This window comes from Pristiophorus japonicus, chromosome 1 (genome assembly GCF_044704955.1).
Source record: "Pristiophorus japonicus isolate sPriJap1 chromosome 1, sPriJap1.hap1, whole genome shotgun sequence".
In the NCBI taxonomy this organism is placed as follows: domain Eukaryota; kingdom Metazoa; phylum Chordata; class Chondrichthyes; family Pristiophoridae; genus Pristiophorus; species Pristiophorus japonicus.
This window is the reverse complement of record NC_091977.1, coordinates 184,579,567-184,604,585: the sequence shown is the minus strand read 5'-3', so window position 1 is coordinate 184,604,585 and position 25,019 is coordinate 184,579,567.

Below are 25,019 nucleotides of genomic sequence, written 5' to 3'. Positions count from 1 at the left end.
CCTTACTACACAGTATAAATGCACACGAGGCCCATGCTTGAGAGAAGGTCAGTCTGTGACCTGTCCTTTATTCCTTAGCACTCAAGTGATGAAGGTGGGTGGAGCTTCCCCTTTTATACCTGAAGGTCCAGGTTAGGAGTGTCTCCCACCGAGTGGTCAGTGTTCTCACGGTGTACAACTTAGGTCAGTTTATACATGGGTTACAATGCTGGTTGAATACATGACAGGTTCCGTCTTCGTGAAGGAAATACTCGGGGACAGAGGTTCTTGTGAGAAGAAGGAACTGAAGGAAATCCTTATTAGGCGGGAAATTATATGAGGGAAATTGATGGGGTTGAAGGCCGATAAATCCCCAGGGCCTGATAGTCTGCATCCCAGAGTACTTAACGAAGTGGTCCTAGAAATAGTGGATGCATTGGTGATCATTTTCCAGCAGTCCATCAACTCTGGATCAGTTCCTATGGACTGGAGGGTCGCTAATGTAACACCACTTTTTCAGAAAGGAGTGAGAGAGAAAACGGGGAATTATGGACTAGTTAGCCTGACACCAGTAGTGGGGAAAATGTTGGAATCAATTATTAAAGATGAAATAGCAGCGCATTTGGAAAGCAGTGACAGGATCGGTCCAAGTCAGCATGGATTTATGAAATGGAAATCATGCTTGACAAATCTTCTGGAATTTTTTGAGGATGTAACTAGTAGAGTAGACAAGGGAGAACCAGTGGATGTAGTGTATTTGGACTTTCAAAAGACTTTTGACAAGGTCCCACACGAGAGATTAGTGTGCAAAATTAAAGCACATGGTATTGGGGGTAATGTATTGACGTTGATAGAGAACTGGTTGGCAGACAGGAAGCAGGGAGTCGGGATAAATGGGTCCTTTTCAGAATGGCAGGCAGTGACTAGTGGGGTGCCGCAGGGCTCAGTGCTGGGACCCCAGCTATTTACAATATACATCAATGATTTAGATGAAGGAATCGAGTGCAATATCTCCAAGTTTGCAAATGACACTAAGCTGGGTGGCGGTGTGAGCTGTGAGGAGGATGCTCAGAGGCTGCAGGGTGACTTGGACAGGTTAGGTGAGTGGGCAAATGCATGGCAGAGGCAGCATAATGTGGATAAATGTGAGGTTATCCACTTTGGTGGCAAAAACACAAAGGCAGAATATTATCTGAATAGCAGCAGATTAGGAAAAGAGGATTCTTGCAACGAGACCTGGGTGTCATGGTACATCAGTCATTGAAAGTTGGCATGCAGGTACAGCAGGCAGTGAAGAAGGCAAATGGCATTTTGGCCTTCATAGCTAGGGGATTTGAGTATAGGAGTAGGGAGGCCTTACTGCAGTTGTACAGGGCCTTGGTGAGGCCTCATCTGGAATATTGTGTTGGGTTCTGGTCTCCTAATCTGAGGACGGATGGTCTTGCTATTGAGGGAGTGCAGCGAAGGTTCACCAGACTGATTCCCGGGATGGCAGGACTGACATATGAGGAGCGATTGGATCAACTGGGCCTGTATTCACTGGAGTTTAGAAGGATGAGAGGGGATCTCATTGAAACATATAAAATTCTGACGGGACTGGACAGGTTAGATGCAGGAAGATTGTTCCCCATGTTGGGGAACTCCAGAACCAGGGGCACATAGTCTAGCCGTAAGTTCCATTTAGGACCGAGATGAGGAGAAACTTCTTCTCTCAGAGAGTTGTTAACCTGTGGAATTCTCTATCGCAGAGAGTTGTTGATGCCAGTTCGTTGGATATATTCAAGAGGGAGTTAGATATGGCCCTTATGGCTAAAGGGATCAAGGGGTATGGAGAGAAATCAGGAAAGGGGTACTGAGGTGATGATCAGCCATGATCTTATTGAATGGTGGTGCAGGCTCGAAGGGCCAAATGGCCTACTCCTGCACCTATTTTCTATATTTCTCTATTTCTTTGTCTCCTTCTGGGCCTTCTAGACCCTCTTCTTTGCACTTGCTGGCATGGTGACTCCTGTCCTGATAACATCATTAACAACATAAAGCACATTTTGGTCTTCCTTTTGGACTGTTCACATCTGAACCTATTCACAAATCCAATAACATGCATGAAGACAGCAACATGGCTGCACAGGTTCCATTGGTGAGGCCCTGTACGCTTGGGAATCTATCCACATTGAAAAAGTGAAGCAACTTCTTCTGTTGCTGCTCACTTTGCTTTGGAAAACGGATGAGTCCTTTCCCTGGAAAATAGTGCATCAGCGACCTGGTATAACCTCCAGTGTAAGCTGCTCCAAGTATGCGACTATTTTGAGATGGGTGATGTTATCAAAACCTTGGTCGTCGTTTTGGAGCGTGGGCAGGAACTTCGGCAGGGCCCAGGTCCAGAGGAGTGAGAAGGTCGGGACGGATGAGCAGCGAATGTTTGTGGCGAGATGCGGTGTATGTTTATGGTGGAGGAGCGGTGAGAGGTCGTGGTGGAGGTGCGACAGGTCAGGGTACGGGGCCCAGAAGAGCCGAGAGCCCATTAGCATGGGCCAGCCCACACTGCGATATGTGTGCGCACTAGATCCGTGCAGCAGAGCAGGCCTCCAGTCATCCTGGTTAACCCTTGTCACTGGATAAAGGCCTAGCTCTGTCAAGCCCTTGTGGTGGCTGGTGTGCAACGGTCACCACACGTTAAAATAATTCACGCACAGGCATCTTCCACCCCCTCAGTTGGAATTCAGGACTGGAACATAGGGGTCCTTCATCGAAACACTTTGAACTCGTGGAAGCAAGTCATCCTTTTTCGAGGGACCGCCTAATATGATGATGATAAGCTACAGTTCATTGCAGACTGGTTGACCTGGCTGAGATGTCCCAATACATAAGAACATAAAAAATAGGAGCAGAAGTAGGCCGCCTGGCCCCTCGAGCCTGCTCCGCCATTTAATAAGATCATGGCTGATCTGATCATGGACTCAGCTCCACTTACCTGCCCACTCCTCATAACCCTTTATTCCCTTATCACTCAAACTGTCTATCTCCGCCTTAAATAAATTCAATGACCCATCCACCACAGCTCTCTGGGGCAGAGAATTCCATAAATTTACAACCGTCTGAGAATAGAAATTCCTCCTCATCTCAGTTTTAAATTGGCGGCCCCTTATTCTGAGACTATGCCCCTAGTTTTAGTTTCCCCATGAGTGGAAATATCTTCTCTGCATCCACCCTGTTGAGCCCCCTCATTATCTTATATGTTTTGATAAGATCACCTCTCATTCTTCTGAACTCCAATGTGTACAGGCCCAACCTACTCAAGCAATCTTCATACATCAACCGCCTCATCTCCGGAATCAACCTAATGAACCTTCTCTGAACAGCCTCCAATGCAAGTATATCCTTCCTTAAATACGGAGACCAAAACTGCATGCAGTACTCCAGGTGTGGCCTCACCAATAGCCTGTTCAGTTGTAGCAGGACTTCTCTGCTTTTATACTCGATCCCCCTTGCAATAAAGGTCAACATTCCATTTGCCTTCCTGATTACTTGCTGTACCTACCTGCATGCTAAACTTTTAATACAGCTTGAAGGATGCCAGTTCTGTGGAAGTTGAAGTCAGTTATGACTTATAATGCCACAGCAGAGCTGTCTCAAGCTTGATTAAGTTTTGAATGCCTAACAGTAGTGGACACAAAGTTCTCAGCCTGACTCCCTGGAGAAGTGAAGACAGCAAAGATAAAGATTTTCAGACATGCCCAGGTAACTGTAACTTGGGTAAGTTCGATCCACTGAGCATGCTCTGTAGCAGGCTCATCTACTTCTACTCCTTCCTGTAAATCTACCCCTCATTCTCTCACTCCATGATGGTAAGAGGAATTCCCGTCAGTTCCCATCCTATGCAGGGGGGGGCTGTTTCCATTTAGAAGGCAACTCCGTTTAGATACTGACAAAAAAAGGTAAAACAAAATCAGGCAGAAGCTGCAAGAATGGCAAAAAATGCAGCTAAAAAGGACAATAAAATTAAATCAAAATGGATTTTGAAATGAACAAACTTTAAAGTTACTCGCAAAATAATGAGATGAATACCTTTAAGAAGCTAAGAAGCTAAGGCTCTCAACAATGACATTGCATTTCGGGTGCACCCTTGGAACATATGGTTGACAGTGTGCTCATGTTGCACCAATACATCAGATCAGAAAAACTCCCCAGTAAATAGGCAATCACATTAGCATGCAATTTTCAGTGAATTATCAGCAGAAGCTATCATGCTGCAAACACATATTAGTTATTTCTATTACACCATGCAACATCAGAAAAGCACCACACAGTCTCAACAGTTAATACAAGATAAACAAATCTTTACGCTTCGTCATCTGTGCTGAGAATTAAACATTTATAGCGATTCACATCCTCAGCTTGAGACCAAATTAGCTTTGGGCTAACTCAATCTTGGATCCAGATTTACTGTAGGATAAGGCTTAAAACCTTTGTGGTTATTGTTCAGACTAGCTGTAATACTTTCTGGATTTTGCTTACCATATTTTACTTTACCTTTTTTCTAGATTTTTCGACCAGACAATTTACCTCACTACAGTCAGCCCTTCTCCTCGATTGCATCAAGTTCCTTTCCCCTTCCCCAATATCAGTCTGTCTTGAGAAATGCAAATTCTCTGAACATAATGGAAAAGACTGGCTTACATTTGTTAACTCTTCAGGATGTGGGTTATATTTATTGCATAAGCATTGTCAGGAGAGGGTACTGTGGTGTGCTAAACAATGTACTTGATTAGTCATTCTAATTTCTGCAGACTGTCATTAAATTATTCAAATGTTAGGAAGTTAGTCATACTATAAATTTACTTTATTGTTCAAGTCATGCAGCTAGCATTATATGGTTCTATTTTCACAAGAAGTACAAAGTAATTACATCATTCAAATTGATGTTTCGTTTATATAATATATTAGACAGGTCTAAAAGCCAATTAATTATGTAATCAAAATATGTTCTAATTCCCAACAGGACTAAGCAGATCAGGCATTTATTATTTTCATACATAACTATATATTTAAAATCAGGGATTCACATCTACTCAATCTGTTGTATACCTTCGTAGTAAACTATCCATTATTATTAACCCAGATACCCCCAGAGCATACAGTTATTTATTTAACAGTTACTTGTTTCTCAGACGCAGACCTTATACCTTTGTGTTCTGCTCCTCAAAATGGTCCGGACAAGCACTATTAATTAGAGGCATGAAACATTGATAGCTAATAAAAGGCAGTTCATAATAAATTCAACTGTAATATTAGAATTTTTGAGACAGATAATAAAATGTGTTCGTAAACCATAGGGAGTCATTGCTAAGCAGAATTAATTTATTATTCAGGCATACTCTACATTAATTTAGCTAAAACTATTTATGTTATGAATCATGATTGGCATTGTTCTTACGAGTACTGGAAATTTCAAACACAACATCTTATTGAAATTCCATATTTGTTATTTGCAGGCTTGCTGTTCAATTGATTCTTCCTTATGTATTGTGTCATAATGATGGCCTTCTGCTCCCATTAGCTGCATGTGCACCTGTCACTATTTGATTATATGCATAGCCATCTTCTCTAGCAGTTGCTTCACAGGGTTCTCTTGGGAATGTAACCTCAAGCCCCTTTTTCATGAATTCGTGACACCGCCTATTGATGTTCAAATACTTAAAGAGTTAGAAATCTAGCTTCAGTAACACAAGAACTGAGCAGAACATCATGCTGCAATAGACCCTGTACAAGTGTTTGTCATGCAAATAAATACAATAACTATTTAGCTTGAAAGAAAGACAAAATGAACAAACAGCATATTGCATTATTAATATGATAACTTGTTCCTAAGAAACTAAAATGTACATGACTTTCATTTAGTGAATATTAATACAGTATAAATGAAGTATGCAATAGGAAGTTTAGACAATTAAAGTATTCAAAAAGGCTGAAAGCATTGAGGAAAGCAGCCATTTTAGAAAGGATATTTCACAGAACATATTATATATCAGAATATGGGTTCACTACCTGAAGTATTTAAAGCAATTGAGATCAACCCTGCAAAAATGACAGGACATGGGCCTGTGAAGAAATAAAAGTAATGATCAATAGGATATATTTTTTTTAGTTCATGGGATGTGGGCGTCGCTGGTAAGGCCAACATTTATTGCCCATCCCTAATTAACTTTGAGAAGGTGGTGATGAGCCACCTTCTTAAACCACTGCAGTCCGTGTGGTGAAGGTACTCCCACAGTGGTGTTATGGAGTTCCAGGATTTTAACCTAGTGACAATGAAAGAACGGCGATATAGTTCCAAGTCAGGATGTTCCCCTCTAAGTATGTGACTTGGAGGGGAACTTGGAGGTGGTGCTGATCTCATGCACCTGCAGCCCTTGTCTTCTAGGTGGCAGATGTCGCGGGTTTGGGAGGTGCTGCTGAAGAAGGCTTGGCGAATTGCTGCACTGCATCCTGTAGATGGTACACACTGCAGCCACGGTGCACTGGTGGTGGAGGGAGTGAATGTTTAAGGTAGTGGATGGGGTGCCAATCAAGTGGGCTGCTTTGTCCTGGATGGTGTGTGTTGTGTATGGAGAAAGAATCAGACTGAACACTGTGAGTCAAAGTAAAGTGTGACCTTAGTCTTTTACTGCAGGTCTCCAGAGTCCCTCTCCAACCTGTGAAGCCTCCTTAAATACCTGTGCTCCCAAGGGATTATGGGATCCCTTGGGAGTCCGGGGAATGAGCCCTCCGGTGGCTGTACAGAGTAAATACAAGTCCACATATATAACAACATTCCCCACCAAAGTTTAACTATTTAAATGTGAGTCGCTCTGGGCCCCTTCTTACCCTGGTTGATCATCTCGGTGTGAAAGCTGGTGTTGTTGAATCATTTGTCGGGCCCTCGCTGGGCTGCTGTGCAGTTGACTTTGCTGGGCTGCCTGGTGTGTTGGGCCCTGCAGGGCTGCTGTGGATGATGGGTTCTGCTTCATGGTCAATCGTGGTGTCGGTTGCCACTGGTGTGTGTATTGAGGGATCAAAAAAGGTAGGGTCCAAGGTGGGTTGCTCAGGATGGTCCGTGAATTTGAGTTTGATTTGATCCAAGTGTTTCCGGTGAATGAGTCCATTTGAAAGTTTGACCAGAAACAACCTGCTCCCCTCTTTGGCCATGACAGTGCCGGGAAGCCACATGGGACCTTGTCCATAATTTAATACAAATACAAGATCATTGACTTCAATCTCACATGACACATTTGCGCTATCATGGTATGCACTTTGTTGAAGCCGCCTGCTCTCTACCTGTTTATGTAGATCAGGGTGAACTAACGAGAGCCTTGTCTTAAGTGCTCTTTTCATGAGCAGTTCAGCAGGTGGGATCCCAGTGAGTGAGTGTGGTCGCGTGCGGTAGCTAAGCAGGACTCGGGATAGGCGAGTCTGCAATGAGCCTTCAGTTACCCTCTTCAAGCCTTGCTTGATGTTTGCACTGCTCTCTCTGCCTGAACATTGGATGCTGGTTTAAACGGGGCAGATGTGACATGTTTAATCCTGTTACGGGTCATGAATTCTTTGAACTCAGCACTGGTAAAACATGGCCCGTTGTCGCTCACCATGACATCGGGTAAGCCGTGTGTGGCAAACATGGCCCGCAGGCTTTCAGTGGGGGCAGCGGACGTGCGAGCCGACATTATCTCACATTGAATCCACTTGGAGTACGCGTCTACAACCACAAGGAACATCTTACCCAAGAACGGGCTTGCATAGTCGACGTGTACACTAGACCACGGTTTGGAGGGTCAAGACCATAAACTTAGCGGCGCCTCCCTGGGTACATTGCTTAACTGCGAGCATGTATTACATCTGTGAACGCAGGACTCTAAGTCTGCATTAATACCGGGCCACCACATGTGGGATCTGGCTATCGCTTTCATCATTACGATGCCTGGGTGGGTACTGTGGAGGTCATTGATGAAGGTGTCTCTGCCCTTCTTGGGGACCACTACTCGATTGCCCCACAGAAGACAGTCTGCCTGTATAGACATTTCATCTTTGCACCGCTGGAACGGCTTTATCTCTTCCTGCATTTCCACTGGGACACTGGACCAGCTCCCGTGAAGCACACAGCTTTTGACTCGAGATAATAAGGGGTCCTGGCTTGTCCAGGTTTTGATCTGCCAGACAGTGATGGGTGATTGCTCACTCTCAAATGCTTCCATAACCATGGCTAGATCTGCGGGCTGCACCATTTCCACCCCCGTAGTGGGCAATGGCAGCCTACTGAGAGCATCGGCGCAGTTTTCTGTGCCTGGCCTGTGGCGGATGACGTAGTTGTATGCAGACAACGTGAGCACTCATCTCTGGATGCGGGCCGATGCGTTGGTATTTATCCCTTTACTCTCGGAGAAGAGGGATATAAGTGGCTTATGGTCAGTTTCCAATTCGAATTTTAACCCAAACAGGTATTGATGCATTTTCTTTACCCCATAGACACATGCTATCGCTTCTTGTTCAATCATGCTGTAGGCTCTCTCGGCCTTAGACAGACTCCTGGATGCATAAGCAACCGTTTGCAGTTTCCCAAAATCATTAGCTTGTTGCAATACACACCCAACGCCATATGACGGCGCATCACATGCTCGTAGCAAACGCTTACATGGATCATACAACACAAGCAATTTGTTTGAGCATAGCAATTTTCTCGCTTTTACAAAGGCATTTTCTTGGCTTTTGCCCCAAACCCATTCGCCCCCTTTTCATAGTAAGACATGTAGTGGTTCTAGCAGTGTGCTGAGACTCGGTAAGAAGTTACCAAAGTAGTTCAAGAGTCCCAGAAAGGACCGCAGCTCTGTCACGTTCTGTGGCCTTGGTGCATTCTCGATTGCCTCTGTCTTCGCGTTAGTGGGCCTGATGCCGTCTGCCGCAATCCTCCTTCCCAAGAACTCCACTTCAGGTGCCAGGAAAACGCACTTCGAGCATTTTAACCTGAGCCCCACGCGGTTGAGTCAACTAAGAACCTCCTCCAGGTTCTGCAGGTGCTCGACTGTGTTCTGACCTGTGACCAAGATGTCGTCCTGGAAGACCACGGTGTGTGGGACCGACTTCAGTAAACTTTCCATGTTCCTCTGAAATATCGCCGCTGCTGATCGGATTCCAAACGGGCATCTGTTATAAACAAAAAGACCTTTGTGCATGTTGATGCAGGTGAGGGCCTTCGATGATTCCTCCAGTTCCTGCGTCATGTCGGCTGAAGTCAGATCCAGCTTCGTGAACATCTTTCCTCCCGCCAGCATTGCAAAGAGGTCGTCGGTCTTTGGTCGTGGGTATTGGTCCTGCAGGGAGAAACGATTGATAGTTACTTTGCAATCGCCACAGATTCTTACGGTGCCATCTCCCTTGAGGACTGGGACAATAGGACTGGCCCACTCGCTGAACTCGATCGGTGAAATGATGCCCTCTCGTTACAGCTGTTCTGGCTCGATCTCTACCCTTTCTCACATCATGTACGGTACTGCTTTCACTTTGTGATGGATGGGTCGCGCCCGCGGAATTCGGTGGATCTGCAGTTTTGCTCCTTGGAATTTCCCGATGCCTGGTTCGAACAGCGAAGGAAATTTGTTTAAGACCTGGGCACACGACGTGTCGTCAGTGAGCGATAGCGCTCGGATGTCGTCCCGTTCCAGCGTATCTTTCTCAGCCAGCTTCTGCTGAGCAGCGTGGGACCATTGCCCGGTACCACCCAGAGTGGTAGCTTGTGCACCGCTCCATCGTAGGAGACCTTTACGGTAGCACTGCCGATTACAGGAATCAATTCTTTAGTGTAAATTCTTAGTCTCGTGCGAACTGGAATTAAGACTGGCCTTGAGGCCTTGTTGCACCACAACCTTTCGAAAGTATTTTTGCCCATGATGGACTGGCTCGCGCCCGTGTCCAACTCCATTGACACTGGGAGTCCATTTAGTTCAACATTCAGCATTATCGGGGGACAATTCGTGGTGAATGTATGCACCCCTTGTACCTCTGCCTCCTGTATCTGAGGCTCTGGTTCGTAGTGATCCTCCGTGGATCTGTCCTCCTCTGCAACGGGGTGATTTCAGGTTTAACAGGCTTATCACCTTGCCTGCACACTTGTTGGAGGTGTCCCATTGTTTCACTGTCCTTGCAAATGTACTCTTTGAAGCGGCATGAATGAAAATGATGATCACACCCACAGCGCCAACAAGGTGTTAATGGCCTTGCATTCATCACCCTTGATGGTGGACTCTGAGACATCTGCGGACGTATAGCTGCAGGTAGGTTTGACCTGCCCTGTACGTTAAGATTCGAAAACAACATCACTTTGTTCACAGTACTTGCAGCAGCACTTGTGTGCTGAGAAATTTGCTTAGTATTGTCACTGGTGGCAATGAACGCCTGGGCTATCGCTATGGCCTTACTCAAGGTTGGGGTCTCTACAGTCAAAAGCTTGCAAAGTATGGTTTCATGGCCAATGCCAAGTACGAAAAAGTCTCTGAGCATGTGCTCCAAATGTCCTTCAAATTCGCAATGTCCTGCAAGGCGTCTTAGCTCGGCGACATAACTCGCCACTTCCTGGCCTTCAGACCTTTTGTAGGTGTAGAACCGGTACCTCGCCATCAGAACGCTTTCCTTCAGGTTCAAATGGTCTCGGACCAGTGTGCACAAATCGTCGTATGATTTCTGTGTGGGTTTCACTGGAGTGAGCAGATTCTTCATGAAGCCATACGTTGGTGCCCCACAGACGGTGAGGAGGATCGCTTTACATTTGGCAGCGCTCTCTTCCCTATCAGCTCATTGGCCATGAAGTATTGGTCGAGTCGCTCCACAAAAGTTTCCCAATCATCCCCCTCCGAAAATTTCTCCAGGATGCCCACTGTTCTCTGCATCTTTGCGTTCGCTATCTGTATCTCGTTGTCAGTTGTTGTGTATGGAGAAAGAGTCAGACTGAACACTGTGAGCTCAAAGTAAAGTGTGACCATAGTCTTTTATTACAGGTCTCCAGAGTGCCTCTCCAGCCTGTGAAGCATCCTTAAATACCTGTGCTCCCAAGGGATTATGGGATCCCTTGAGACTCCGAGGAATGAGCCCTCTGGTGGCTGGACAGAATAAATACAATTTCACATATATAACAGTGTGAAGCTTCTTGAGTGTTGTTGGAGCTGCACTCATCCAGGCAAGTGGAGAGTGTTCCATCTCAGTCTTGACTTGTGCCTTGTAGATGGTGGAAAGGCTTTGGAGAGTCAGGAGGTGAGACACTCGGCACAAAATACCCAGCCTCTGACCTGACATCTGTAGAGCCTGGCAGGAAATCCATAAAAGTTCTATTACGTCAAGAAAAGAAGTAAGTAAAGGCTGTCATTTGGGGTGTCTTCACACACTTAGTGTCACTGAGTAATGCTAAGGATAGGCCGGGAACTTCCTCGGAGCTCCACTGTTGTAACTTCACCTTGCTGTGGAAACAGGGTCAATGGCAGACTGAATCCAACTGTGGAACTCCTGGTATCTGGTAGTCTCCGATATCAACTGCAGATCTCAAACCACAGTGCAAACTGTTGCAATCTCAGACACTAAGGAAAAAGTTGAGCAGGGAAAGGGAGTGAAAAGTTACTGGAATAGAATTTCCAGGGGGGTTTACGTGAACTCCAAGTATAACTTTGACGGAGAATCAGCGGAAGCCCCAGCATGTCCTGTGGAAACTCTATCCTATTAATAATACCTACGGTGGTTCCCTAATTGCTTAAACGAAAAGTATTTTTAATTAACTGAATTATGTTGTCTGTGTTATGTCTGTAATGTACTTATGAATGACTCCACGAGGCAATGTGTTGTACTCAAACAGTTGGTCCTTTATTCATAACTCCAGAGTGAGGCAGCTGCATGGTGGCTGCCCTTTTATACAGCCCTTGCCATCAGAGCAGGAAACCCTAGTCTCCACCAGTTGCACCCTCTAGTGGTGCCAGCACAGTATATACACAGTGTAAACCTTATTGATAGTATATCAGGTAAACAAGTCTCCATCTTATGCAACTATACAGTTACTACACAGAAAGTATATCTATAGTCTGCATATATAACATCGTGCATGCTCCATGATGGTCTGTTTAGCACTTTGGAGATTCAGTCAGGACTTTTCTGTTAGTTTCACTCAGTTCTGCTTTAGTTATGTGTGTGATGCCAATTACCTTATACTGCATGTCAGTGCCAGATACCCAGGAAACTGCCCTAATGCTTTCAACGTCCGAAAATCTGCCATGCCAGCTCATGTGACTCAGAGCCATGTATCCAGATGGTTGATTCGTGATCATGGCAATCATGGGTGATGACTCCAGTAAGACAGAGGGGGACAATGGATATAATGACATCCACACCACTACAAGAGGTCTCATAGAGTTGATCATAGGAATTCTCCAGTCCCATTTTAGATGCTGAGATAAAGCTGGTGGTGTTCTGCAATAGTGCCCAATGAGAGTCTTAAGAGTCCGATTGTAGTTTGCTATATTCTGCATGATATTGCAATTCATTGTCTTTATTTGGAGTCTTTTCTGACCACAGAATAGCTCAAAGCACGTCACAGTTAATTAAGTTGTTTTCAACTGCACACACCGTTGTAATTTAGAGAAAGGCAGCAGCCAGTTTACGCACTGCAAGGTCCAGAGGCAGCAATGAGACTAATATAGCCCAATTTCAAAGTTCAATGCCCTGTCCCGGAAGGACGGCTGAAAGTTGTTCCTCCTGGAATTGGCCGCAATGATTTATTAGGTGTCCCTGGTGGCCCCCTCCCCTTGCTGTCCTCACTTCCCCCAGCAGTTACCTGAAAGCCAGTGCACGTGAGGTAAATGGCTCTAAATTCAAATGATCAGTTGGACAGATTGCCCGAACTATGTAAGAGGCCCGAAGCCCAATTTCTGAGCGGCCTTGGTCTTCCCGATTAGGATGCGTGTTGTGGCAGCATTGATGCCATTGTGCCTGAAACCAGGTACTAACAAATTCCTAGCTCATTATGCTTATGTCATGAGGTCACTGCAGTTTGCAACATGGTACTTGCAGAGTATACATTGGTGTATCAGGATAATAAGCAAGTTGTGCACATGTTGGGTACAGTGGCCTGTTGGGGGTTTGTATAATTGTATTCAGCTGTCCCTGAAGATTGGCTGGCAAAGGATAATGATATTCTTAGAAATGTGGTGATGAACCTTGTCACATTTGGACATTATCCTTTGTGGCACACTTGGAGGTGTTTGTGGTTTACCTCTTGATAGAGAATTCAAACAGGCTGCATTCAGACAGGCTGTGAGAATTCACATACCCCCAGTCAGAGCTGCTACATGAGTGGAAGCATGTTGCATTAAGTCATCAATCAACTTGACATTTTAAGATCTTTGGTAGCGAGCCAATTAAAGGTTAACAGAATATCAATTGAGCCAATAAGGTCAAAGAAGGCGCGTTCTTTTCTGTAAACTGATCAGGTATATGAACAGCCATTTTGGTCATGTGGTCTCAGTAAGACAAAGGAACTGGCAATCAGCCAGAAGCTTGTTGCTGCTGCCAGAATAAAAGTTATGTTAAAACTACAACCGGAGTTCGCATTTCATTGAAAATTAAGAGATCAAACAATTTTGGTGCCACGAACACGATCGCTGAGGAAAGAAACTGAATTTTGGACATCGGACCTACAAACTGAAGTAAGGACTCTTTTTTATAAAAGTCCTCGGTCAAAAGTCTAAATTCGCCTCTCCTTCTACGCGATTCCGAAAGCCTCCGGTTTGTGAACCCTCCGGTTGGTAGTCGGCTCGAGGTCCCATAGATGTCTAACTTCGGCGGTGTGTTAGTTAATTAATCACCGACCCACTGATCGGCTGGAAAGCCTTCAACTCGAGACCCCAGTAAAGAAATCAGTATTATGGCAGCGGGAGATAAGAGCAAAGAATTGCCTACAACTGTTAAACGTGGGCAGGCACCACCTGAGGTTTCGATAGATGAAATCCTCAAACAGTTGAAAGAATACATAGAGCAACAATTCAACTTATCTAAAACCTGTATTAAGATCGAACAAAAATACGGTACCTCCAAAGGACAATGGTGTTGTACGAGATCAAAAGGGTCTGGGGACAAACGACCCGTATGAAAAATAAAGAGCGAATCAGATGGTCCCTAGCCATTATGAGACAGATCCGACAGCAGAATGAAATCATAACGCGTTCCCAACATGATAGGGACCTGACCAGTACAAAGGACCAATTGCAAGCTGTTTGTGCACAGCTCCGACAGAAAAAACTTGAACTTGAAAAGTCGGAAGCAGAAGTTAAAGATCTTAAAGGTGAAATTAAAGAATGGAAAAAATCATTAGGTCAAGGGACAGTAATAGGAAAAGGAAAATGTATCGGTCAATTCCCAGGATACCCATGTTTGGATAAATTAAAAGCGCAAACCCGAGGACACGACCGAGGAATAGATACGGATTCTGAATCCTCTGACGATACAGGGTCGGAGGACGAAGAATTAGGGGTGCGCTTTGCCCCGTTTAAAAAAAGACGAGTTGTAGTCAAATCAGAAGAGACTGCAGATGAGGACGGAACAAAAACAACGAAGAACAGGGTGTATGCAGAATACTTATTTCATGATCCGGCAGTCCCAGAGAAAATTGATAAATGGTCCAAGGAATTGCCCAATCCAAAGAAAGGGGGAGTAAAAACGTGGGACCAATTGGACCGCTTAAGAAATATATATCAACTTCATCCCTGGGACGGAGTGCAAATTTTGACCATAATGGTGCCAAAAACACAGGGAAGAAAATTGCACGACAAGGTAGAAGAAGCTTTGGGGCAGGATGAGCAAGAATTAGATGCAGGATGGGAGGCGATTAAACACTGGCTGCAAGCCTTCAGTCCAGCTAAGACAGACTGGGGAAAAATTGCAGCCTGCCAACAGAAAGGAACAGAGGAGGTCCTGGAGTATGATGAGTGGTTTAGATGCATGTGGCTAGAACATTCGGGTATGAATAATACGGATGAGGAAATGGATGAACAAGTGTTTGGACCCCTGAAAGCAGCTTTCGTGGCAGGTCTAAAGCCAGAACTGTCCAAAATGCTAAAGGTAGTGTTACCGGACTGGGAAGGTAGAGGAACTACCTTTGCAGCATTGGTGGATCAATGTAAGCAATTAGATCGGAATATGGGAGCTAAAGTCCGAGACCTGCAGGCTGTGGGATGGAAATCCCAGGATTCCAATAAACAGTTATGAGGAAAATTACCCGGAAAATGTCATTATTGTGGAAAAGAAGGTCACTGGGCCAAGACATGAACGGCAAAACTGCAAGGTCGCGGCCAGTGAAGAGGACGCAGCCAGGGATACAATTCAGCCAACAAGCCAGGCTTGTCACAAGATAATGACCTCATAGAAGCATTTAAGCGACTGACAATACTACAACAGAAGGAGTTACTTGGGATAGCAAAAAACGATTAGAGCCCACCCTGGCCCCCCTCCTCGCACTAATACAACAAAGGGAAGATGGGCTATATATAACTGTGAGGGTGGGCGATAAGGATTTGGACTTTGTTTTAGACACAGGGGCAGAATTAACATGCTTACCCCTACAATATGGAGATGTTTTGCTGTTGGATGGTAGGGCACGTACAGCCTATGGAGCTGGGGGCCATAAACCCGGTACTTATAGGGCTGGGTCCACATGAACTAACCACGCCGGTCTGGATAGGCCCAGTAGATCAACCCCTTTTGGGAATGGACGTTCCAATCCAAGTAGATTCATCGTTGCATTTTGAGAATGGTCGGGTGACATGGTCAATTAAAACTTTGAAGAAAGAAGAATTGAAGGAACACCCGATATGGGCTAAAGATAAGAACGATTGTGGCCTACTCCAGATGGAGCCTGCGGCATTTACCGGGACCAAGCCTCCATGCACTAAACAGTATCCCATCAGTCCAACTGCCATCGTGGGAATCTTACCGGTTATTCAGCAATTGGAGAAACAAAAGGGGGTTATTAAAACGCATAGCTCCTCCAATAGCCCCATGTGGCCGGTACAGAAATCTAATGAGACTTGGCTTTTGACTGTCGATTATAGGAAAGCTAACCAGTGTATTGATCAAAAAGCTCCTTTGGTCGCAGATCCCTCCACCACTTTTAATGCCCTCAAACCGGAACATAAATATTTCTCGGTTATAGATATGGCCAACGGATTTTGGTCGGTGCCTGTGGCACCGGAGGTTCGACAGTGGTTTGCTTTCACGGTCCAAGGACAACAGTATACTTGGACCCGGTTGCCGCAGGGTTTCCACAACAGCCCTACAGTATTCCACATGGCTTTACAAAGCCATTTGCGAGAATTATCTCCCCTGACATCCACAGTCATCCAATATGTAGACGATATCCTGCTAGCTTCAAACACGGAAGAACAGCATGAACAAGATTTACGAGCTTTGCTGGACCACCTTTGGCTGAAAGGACATAAAGCCAGTATTGACAAAGCACAAATATCCCAAGAAGAGGTTGTATACCTGGGACAAAAGATTTCACAAGGAAAGAGAGAACATACCCAGGATAGAACTGCAGCCATCGGGCTGCTAAAAAACCCACCACTATTCAGGAACGAAGGTCTTTTTTGGGATTGTGTAACTTTAACAGAAATTGGATTGACTCCTTCACACAGCTTGCTCAGCCATTGAATGATATTTTAAAGGGGAAACGTGCCTCTAAAGAAGCCATCACCCTCACTAAGGAACAGCAAGAGGCCTTCCTGAGTTTGAAAAAGGCTTTGTGTTCGGCACCGGCTCTGGGAATCCCCGACAGTGGTAAGCCATTTACCCTGTTTGTTCATGAGAAAGAAGGATACATGACAGCTATACTGACACAAGAACATGGGGATCTGCAAAGACCTATTGGCTATTATTCGGCAAAACTGGATGCGATAGCCCTCGGATGGGGAAGTTGCCTAAGGGCCATGGAAGCTACATGTCGAGCGGTAATGATCACTGCGGGTCTAGTCCTCGACCAAAAGCTGATTGTCAAGTGTCCCCACACCGTACACGCTTTGCTGCCTATGAATAGAATGTCTCAGCTGATGGCAGCTAGATGGACCCGCTGGACAGCAGTTTTGGAAGCTCCTGATCTCCATATCGTCCGGGCCAGCCCGGTTAATCCCGCAACTATGCTCCCGATGTCAGAATCGAGGGAGCAAGAGGGGGAGAATGTGAAGAGCATGACTGCGTGGAGATTTTAAAAGAAATAGAAGAAGCAGCCTTAGCAGCAGAGGAGCCTCTGCACAACCCAGACCTCATCCTGTTTACAGATGGTTCCTCCTTTGTTGACAATGGTACCAGAAAAGCAGGATGGGCAGTTACAACCTTATATGAGGTAGTGGCAAAAGGATGTTTACCCTCAGGAACGTCAGCACAACAGGCCGAGTTACAGGCCCTGTCAGAAGCATGTTGAATAGCAGAAGGACAGACGGCTAATGTCTACACAGATTCGCGTTATGCTTTTGGAGTCGCTCACGACTTTGGTCTGTTATGGCGGAAAAGAGTATTCCTCACTGCTGCTGGTACACCTATCCGAAATGGAAAAGAAGTCCGAGACTTACTAGAGACCATACAATTACCTCAGGAAGTGTCCATCCTGAAGTGTAATGCCCATACCAAGGAAAATACCACAGAAGCTCAGGGAAATGCCCTAGCCGACCAGGCAGCTAAAGATGCCGCCTCATAGGGCACTCCCGCAGAAGAACCAACACAGATGTGCAGATTGAAAGCACTCAGGACTCTGACACGAGACCTTCAAACAATGCAAGGCAAGTGCTCCCGAGAGGAAAAATGGACATGGATTGAGGCAGGAATTAAGCTATGCGAAGATGGTGTCTGGAGACAAAGAGTTACCGACAAGCCAGTTGCGCCACAAGCGCTTATGCCTTTTTTAGCCCAACAGATCCACTCGTGGGGACACTTGGCCTCACAACAGATGACGGCATGGTGCCAGAAAAGCTGGTGGGGTCAGGGATTTAAAAACCATGCCCAGCTGTGTGGTCTGCCAGAAAAATAATTCTGGACCCATCACAATAATGCCCCAACTGAGGCCCCCTGCCCCTATCGGACCATTCCAGCATCTGCAGGTTGATTATATATCTCTTCCTTCATGCCAAGGATACACTAACATTCTTGTCATGGTCGACAGATTCTCTAGATGTGTAGAAGCTGTCCCAACTGAAAGAGACACAGCCAATCACACTGCAAAGGTCTTGTGTAAGGATTACATTCCCCGATGGGGAGTCCTGAGTAGCATTGACTCAGATCAGGGAACACACTTCACAGGTGCTGTCTGCCAAGAAGTCTGTAGGTTACTGAACATTACGTGGGATTTACACTGTCCTTATCATCCACAATCATCAGGACAAGTAGAGCGAATGAATCGAACTCTGAAACAACAGCTTGCCAAATATCAGTAAGAAGGAACACCATGGCCCCAGGCACTGCCAATAATGCTATGTAGTAATAGGCCAACCCCAAACCGAACTACAGGTCTAAGCCCATTTGAAATTATAACAGGAAGACCCATGTCGTTGCCAGGAACTATTGATTTACGGAAAGCTGATGTTCACTTAATGAGTGACACTTTGTTATCATACAGGCAGGACCTAACCAATGCTATTAGTTCTGTTTCCCGACAGGTATCGGCAGCTTAGGGTAATCCACCCGAAGGAGGATACGGCACCATCCCGGGAGTCTGGGTGTATGTGAAAAAGTTGCAGAAGGAACCTTTGGGTGCCAAGTGGGAGGGACCTTACCAAGTGTTATTGACCACCCAGGCAGCTGTTAAAGTCCAAGGAAAGAAAGCCTGGATCCACGCCTCACACGTTAAACGAGCATCCGTAACTGAAGCTGAAATCTGATAAGTACAATTACTTTTTGCCAAAATGTATAAATTCACTGTATTACTGACTGTAGGTTTTCTCGGCATTAGCCTACTTCTTACTAGCTGACCCTCTGCACCAAAGCGAAATAGTAGGGTAGCAAGGGAATTGCATGTAAATACCTTTTTATATATGTCATACATTTATGCCAAACAAGGTAACATTACTGGTTGTTGGGTGTGTGCGCATATTCCTATTCACTCAAAGGGAGGGATTCCCTTGAGGCCAGTTCCCTTGAATATCTCGGAAATGGCTGAGTGGATAATTAAACAAAACAAAACCGGCAATATTTCAGGATACGGAAAACTGGGCACGTAAATGGAAGTCAGCAGGTTACAATCTGACTACCTTTGAAGGGGGGTACCAATCGTGCTACAATAATTCCAAACGGCGCCCATTTTTTGTTATCACTAATACAACGGGAATAGGAAGACCAGGGGAATCGGTCTATCTGATTAGAAACATCAAAGGAGGCCAAAATATAGGGTGCAGTAACTGCTCCCGGAATTATAATGTAATCAAGCCACGGAACCATCCAAACTGGGCTGATGTGGGAATTCTTAACGTAACGGGGATTCTGAATAAAACAGATGGAAAAGCCTGGACAGGCCCCGGAGTGTTGCTGACAAAGAAATAGCTAACATTCATTGCCTATAATGGCACCTATTGCGTGTGTGGCCACAAGGCCTACCCTTGGCTGCCCCAGAATTGGATGGGATCTTGCTATTTAGCCTATATTGTGCCATATATGTATCATATAAAATCACTATCGGAACATTTACACCGTCCTAAGAGAGCTATCACAGAAACAGAGAGGTTCTTTGCCATTCTGATCCCCAGGTATGGGACCGCCAGACTGACAAGGGAATCCATTAACATGGCATCCGTTGTGGAACGGGTAGCCAATGATACCTCAGAGGCCCGAGTTAAAATCAATGCAGAAATGATAGCAATCCGCACAGTAGCCCTACAGAATAGACTGGCCTTTGGCTGAAAAGGGAGGTACTTGCACCCTACTCGGAACTGAGTGTTGCACATATATCCCAGATAGCTCCGAAGGAATTACCCACTTAGCGGAGCATATCCAAAAGGAGGTAGAAAAACTTAAGCGATCCCCATCATTCACTTTGTGGAGCGGAGTCACTGAATGGCTCGGTTCAATAGGAACTTCATTGGTGGAAGGTTTAATTTATTCATTGTAATTATTTTACTTTTATATTGTTTGTTTATGTTGATCAAATGTTGTTGCGACCAGGCAGCTGTCGCTGCTGTTCCTAAGGTGAGACACCTTGCAGGTCCCAGCAGACCATCTGTACGTGGCATGGGGTATGTTATGCTTCAGGGAAGGTTGTTCACTGGTTGAATTAAGATATTGATTTGGATTAAATTGGAATAACGTTAATTAACCTACTAAAACCAGACTTCCATTGTGGCCACGATGGAATTCGGGTTGGTGTAAATTTGTGTGGAAGCTACTAGTCCGGACATGTGGCGAAACACATCAACAAATTTTAGAAGGAAACTCTATTAACATGTATGAAATTACTTTTCAGAATGTTTACCCAGTGATAGCTGATGTTTTATGATTCAGTTTGTGAAAGAATCAAAGGGGGGATTGATAGAGAATTCAAACAGGCTGCATTCAGACAGGCTGTGAGAATTCACAGACCCCCAGTCAGAGCTGCTACGTGAGTGGGAGCATGTTGCATTAAGTCATCAATCAACTTGACATTTTAGGACCTTTGGTAGCGAGCCAATTAAAGGTTAACAGAATATCAATTGAGCCAATAAGATCAAAGAAGGCGCATTCTTTTCTGTAAACTGATTAGGTATATGAACAGCCATTTTGGCCATGTGGTCTCAGTAAGACAAAGGAACTGGCAATCAGCCAGAAGCTTGTTGCTGCTGCCAGAATAAAAGTTATGTTAAAACTATAACCGGAGTTCACATTTCATTGAAAATTAAGAGATCTAACACTCTGACTTTGTCTTTGTGGACGCTATTTGGATCATATAGGCTTAACAAATGGGTTCCAGGCTGCCACGCACTTCCTGACTTCCATGTGGTGTCCATACATTATCTGTTCTGACGAATATATGTCCCACACATGTTCCATTCACTTGTTTGTTGTGGACAGGGTGCTGCACCACCACCGGGGATGGTACATTGACTTGCAATGAGCAAGTTATGGGAGCCTATGTATTGCAGGGAAATTAATTCTGTCATATAGACTTGAATCTGCAGAGATTGTGAGGCCTGTCATGTGGCCTTGTGGATTGCTGCTCAAAAAGGCTGAACTTGTGTAGCAGCATGCCCATTTGACCACAGCCCTGACAGCATTCATCCCCTAGGGAAGGATGGAAATGGTGGATCAAACATGGAAAATTACCCTGAGCTGGCCTTTACACATTTTGGTTGTCGTGAGGCTTTGCTTCCGTACTTCTCAGATACTGTCCCCCTCCCCTGCCATCATCACCCCTCTCCTCAAAAAAACAACCATTGATCCCTACATTCTTGCAAAATACCACCCCATCTCCAACTTCCCTTTCTTCTCCAAAGTCCTTTAACATGTTGTCACCTCCCAAATCCGTATTCATCATTCCTGGAACTCCAATCAGGTTTCTGCTGCCCCCCCCCCCACCCCGCCCCCAAGGTACTGAAGCAGCTCTTAGCAAATTCACAAGTGACATCCTTTGTGACTGTAAGAAAGGTAAACTATCCCTCCTCATCCTTCTCGACCTGTTTGCAGCCTTTGACACAGTTGACCACACCATCCTCATCCAATGTCTCTCCACCGTCATCCAGTAGGGTGGGACTGCCCTTGTCTGATTCCATTCTTATCTATCTAATCATAGTCAGAGAATCACCTGCAATGGCTTCTCCTCCCAGGTGTCCTCCCGGATGCTCTTCCTCCACTTTGGACGGTCGTGGGCCAGATATTCCCAGGAGTTGGTGGGGATGTTGCACTGTATCAAGGAGGCTTTGAGGATGTCCTTGAAGTGTTTCCCCTGCCCACCTGGGGCTTGCTTGCCGTGTCGGAACTCTGCATAGAACACTTACTTTGGGAATCTCGTGTCGGAGCTGATCGAGCGTGGTTAATGCTTTGATGCTGGGGATGTTGGCCTGATCGAGAACACTGATGTTGGTGTGTCTGTCCTGCCAATGGATTTGCAGGATCTTGCGGAGGCAGCATTGGTGGTATCAGCATTTTGAGGTGTCTGCTACATATAGTCCACGTCTCTGAGCCATATAGGAGGGCGGGTATCGCTACTGCCCTGTAGACCATGAGCTTGGTGCCGGATTTGAGGTCTTCGTCTTCAAACATGCAGCACCATTGCAGGCTGTGCCTTCAGCGGCCTGGGCCCTAAGCTCTGGAATTCCCTGCCTAAACCCCTCTGCCTCTCTACCTCTCTTTCACCCTTTAAGACTCTTTTTAAAACCTACCTCTTTAACCAAGCATTTAGTCATCTGCCCTAATATCTCTTTACCTGGCTCTGTGTCAAATTTTGTTTTATAACGCTCTCATGATGGGCCTTGGAACATTTAACTACGTTAAAAGCACTCTATAAATACAAGTTGTTGCTTAGCTCTGTGATCCTTCTGTCACCTGGTGATCTAAGTCTCACTCCCAGACCTCTCTAAGACTTTCTGTGATCTATTTTGATGTAGGAGCAAACATGTTTCAGAGGGCACAGATGTGATTTCAACAATATCACAAGGGAGTGGAGAAACAATTCTTGGAGGTGGGGGATGGGGCGGGGTGTGGTTGGATTGGCTCACATTCAAGTTTTTCAAGTGTAGCTGGGTCTTGGAGAATATGTTTCATTTAGAAATGGCAGAATAAGTCATGTTGGGTGAGGTGGCATTTATCGGCCAGTTGTTGCAAAAGCAAATTTCACCACCGTTGAGAACTTGACCTAATCTGTTAATCCATTTGAGTCATTTCAAACTCAAACCCATGCCAAATGCATTTGATAGTTCTTCATAGATCCTGGTACAGACCTGTTCCAGATAAATATTAAAAGAAAGATCTTACACTTATATAGCACAAATATAATAAAATAAAATTAAATAAACACATTTTATTTTTTTTAAACTCTGCCCACTAAGGTAAGTTTATTTTTAACCCGAATTACAAAACTTTTTTAAAATCGGAAAAATATTGTTATTTTCTGAGGAATTTATTAACTTTAATTTCAATTAATTTTAAGTATGTGAGGTCTGTTTTTTATTTTTTATTAGTGTGTTTGTTTTTTCCCCCCTCAATAGCAATGAGAACTCGTAGATACGGAGTTCTCATTGCTAATAATGGGAAAGCTGTGGAATACTGCACTTGATTGGCTGAGCAGTCACACGTGACTGCATCTTTTGCGTGGAACCTGGAGGATGGGAGCGCACTTTGCAGCGCGGGAAGGGAAGGCCTCCCAAACGGAATCCCAGGCTCCTCTCGGACCACCAGGTAATTTCGTAGAAATGTTTCAGGTCGGAAGCAATTGCCCACGGGAAGCCTCCGACCGTAATTTCCGGGCCGATATGTTTCTTAGTGACATTGGTTGAGGGATAAATATTGGCCAGGGCACCAGGGAGGTCCCCTGCTCTTATTTGAATAGCATCATTGGATTTTTTTCGTCCACCTGCGAGAGTAGACAGGTCTTCGGATTAATGTCTCATCTGAAAAATAGCACCTCTGACAGTGCAGCACTCCCTCAGTACTGGACTGGAGTGTCAGCCTAGATTGTGTGCTCAAATCTCCGGATTGGGACTTGAACCCACAACCTTTGTCTCAGAGGCAAGAGTACTGCCACTGAGCCTTGGCTGTCACCTGTTGTCACTGTTATTATGGAGCGCTTCTAGACCCCTGTAAAAATTTTTTGGAGGTCTAAAAAGGTTTTGTCAGGGAATTGACCAGGAGGACCAGGTCTTCATGCCTAATTGTGGGGTTCTGGGCCCTAATCCCCCAAATATTAGTGCTGAATATTGAGCCTTACTTCATCTTTGGGGAGCTGCAGGGTGTGAGACACATTCATGGTTTTTTCCTTTCCCATAGAACCTTGGAGATGCAGGTGTTGCAGTCTATACTTAGCTACACTGAATCCCTGACTGGTAGCAGCTGAAAAAGGTGGAGAAGGTGGGGGTGTACAATCATTTTTGTAGTGCTTGCCCTTCCCAAGTGTAACACAAGTCGGTTGTTCCATTTGTCCAGATTAGTGTGTATACTGGACAGGGTGGGGCAGTGGAAGAATTTTGTACAAGTCAATGGATTTAAGAATTATTGTTACCCCTAGGTATTAAAAGCCAGAAACTGTCCACACAAAGGGGTAGGTCTTAGAATATGCTGGAGGGTGGCCTGCATGGAGACTTTATGCTTGTACACAAAAAATCAGCCAAAATACATGATTTTTTTGAAGGATGATGGGGATTGAGATGGGAAGGTTAGTTACATAAAGTAGGATTGTCATCAGCAGACAGCTCCTCCAACCACTACCATAGATGCTCGAGCTTGCTCTGATGCATGCTGCTAAGTGCTCCGTGATTGATGCAACAAAGAGGGAGGTACATCTAGGGTGGTCAGCATTGTAAACAGACCACAAAACTCAACAAAAAATGATATGTAAATAGGAACAATTGAGTGCTTGAAAAACATGGTAATTTCTTAATGTCGCCATATTTGTCCAATATATAAAACTCTATGCTGAAGAAGGAGTGAGTGAGAAATCTGTAAAAATCTAAATTGGTCAATACATTTCACTAACAAATTTGATACTCGCAATTGGAAGAATAAGAGAAAATTATTTTGAAATTAACACTAATTTTGTGAGCAGTGGGGTTTTGCAATTGCTGCCCTTGTATCACAGATATCAGTATTTGCATCATTATCAATCTGTCTGTTGTTTTATACATTGAAAGGGATATATTGAGCCTTGTCTTTGGACGGCTAACGTGAATGTTAATATTCTGAAACAAATATTTACTTTCCATCTGACCTTTATAGAAAATCTGCTGAACTGATAAAACTCTGTGCAGCTGTCTGCCTTTTTGATTGCAAGTTAAAAGGTTGAAAATGGATTAGATCCGAGAATGGGCACGGCGATC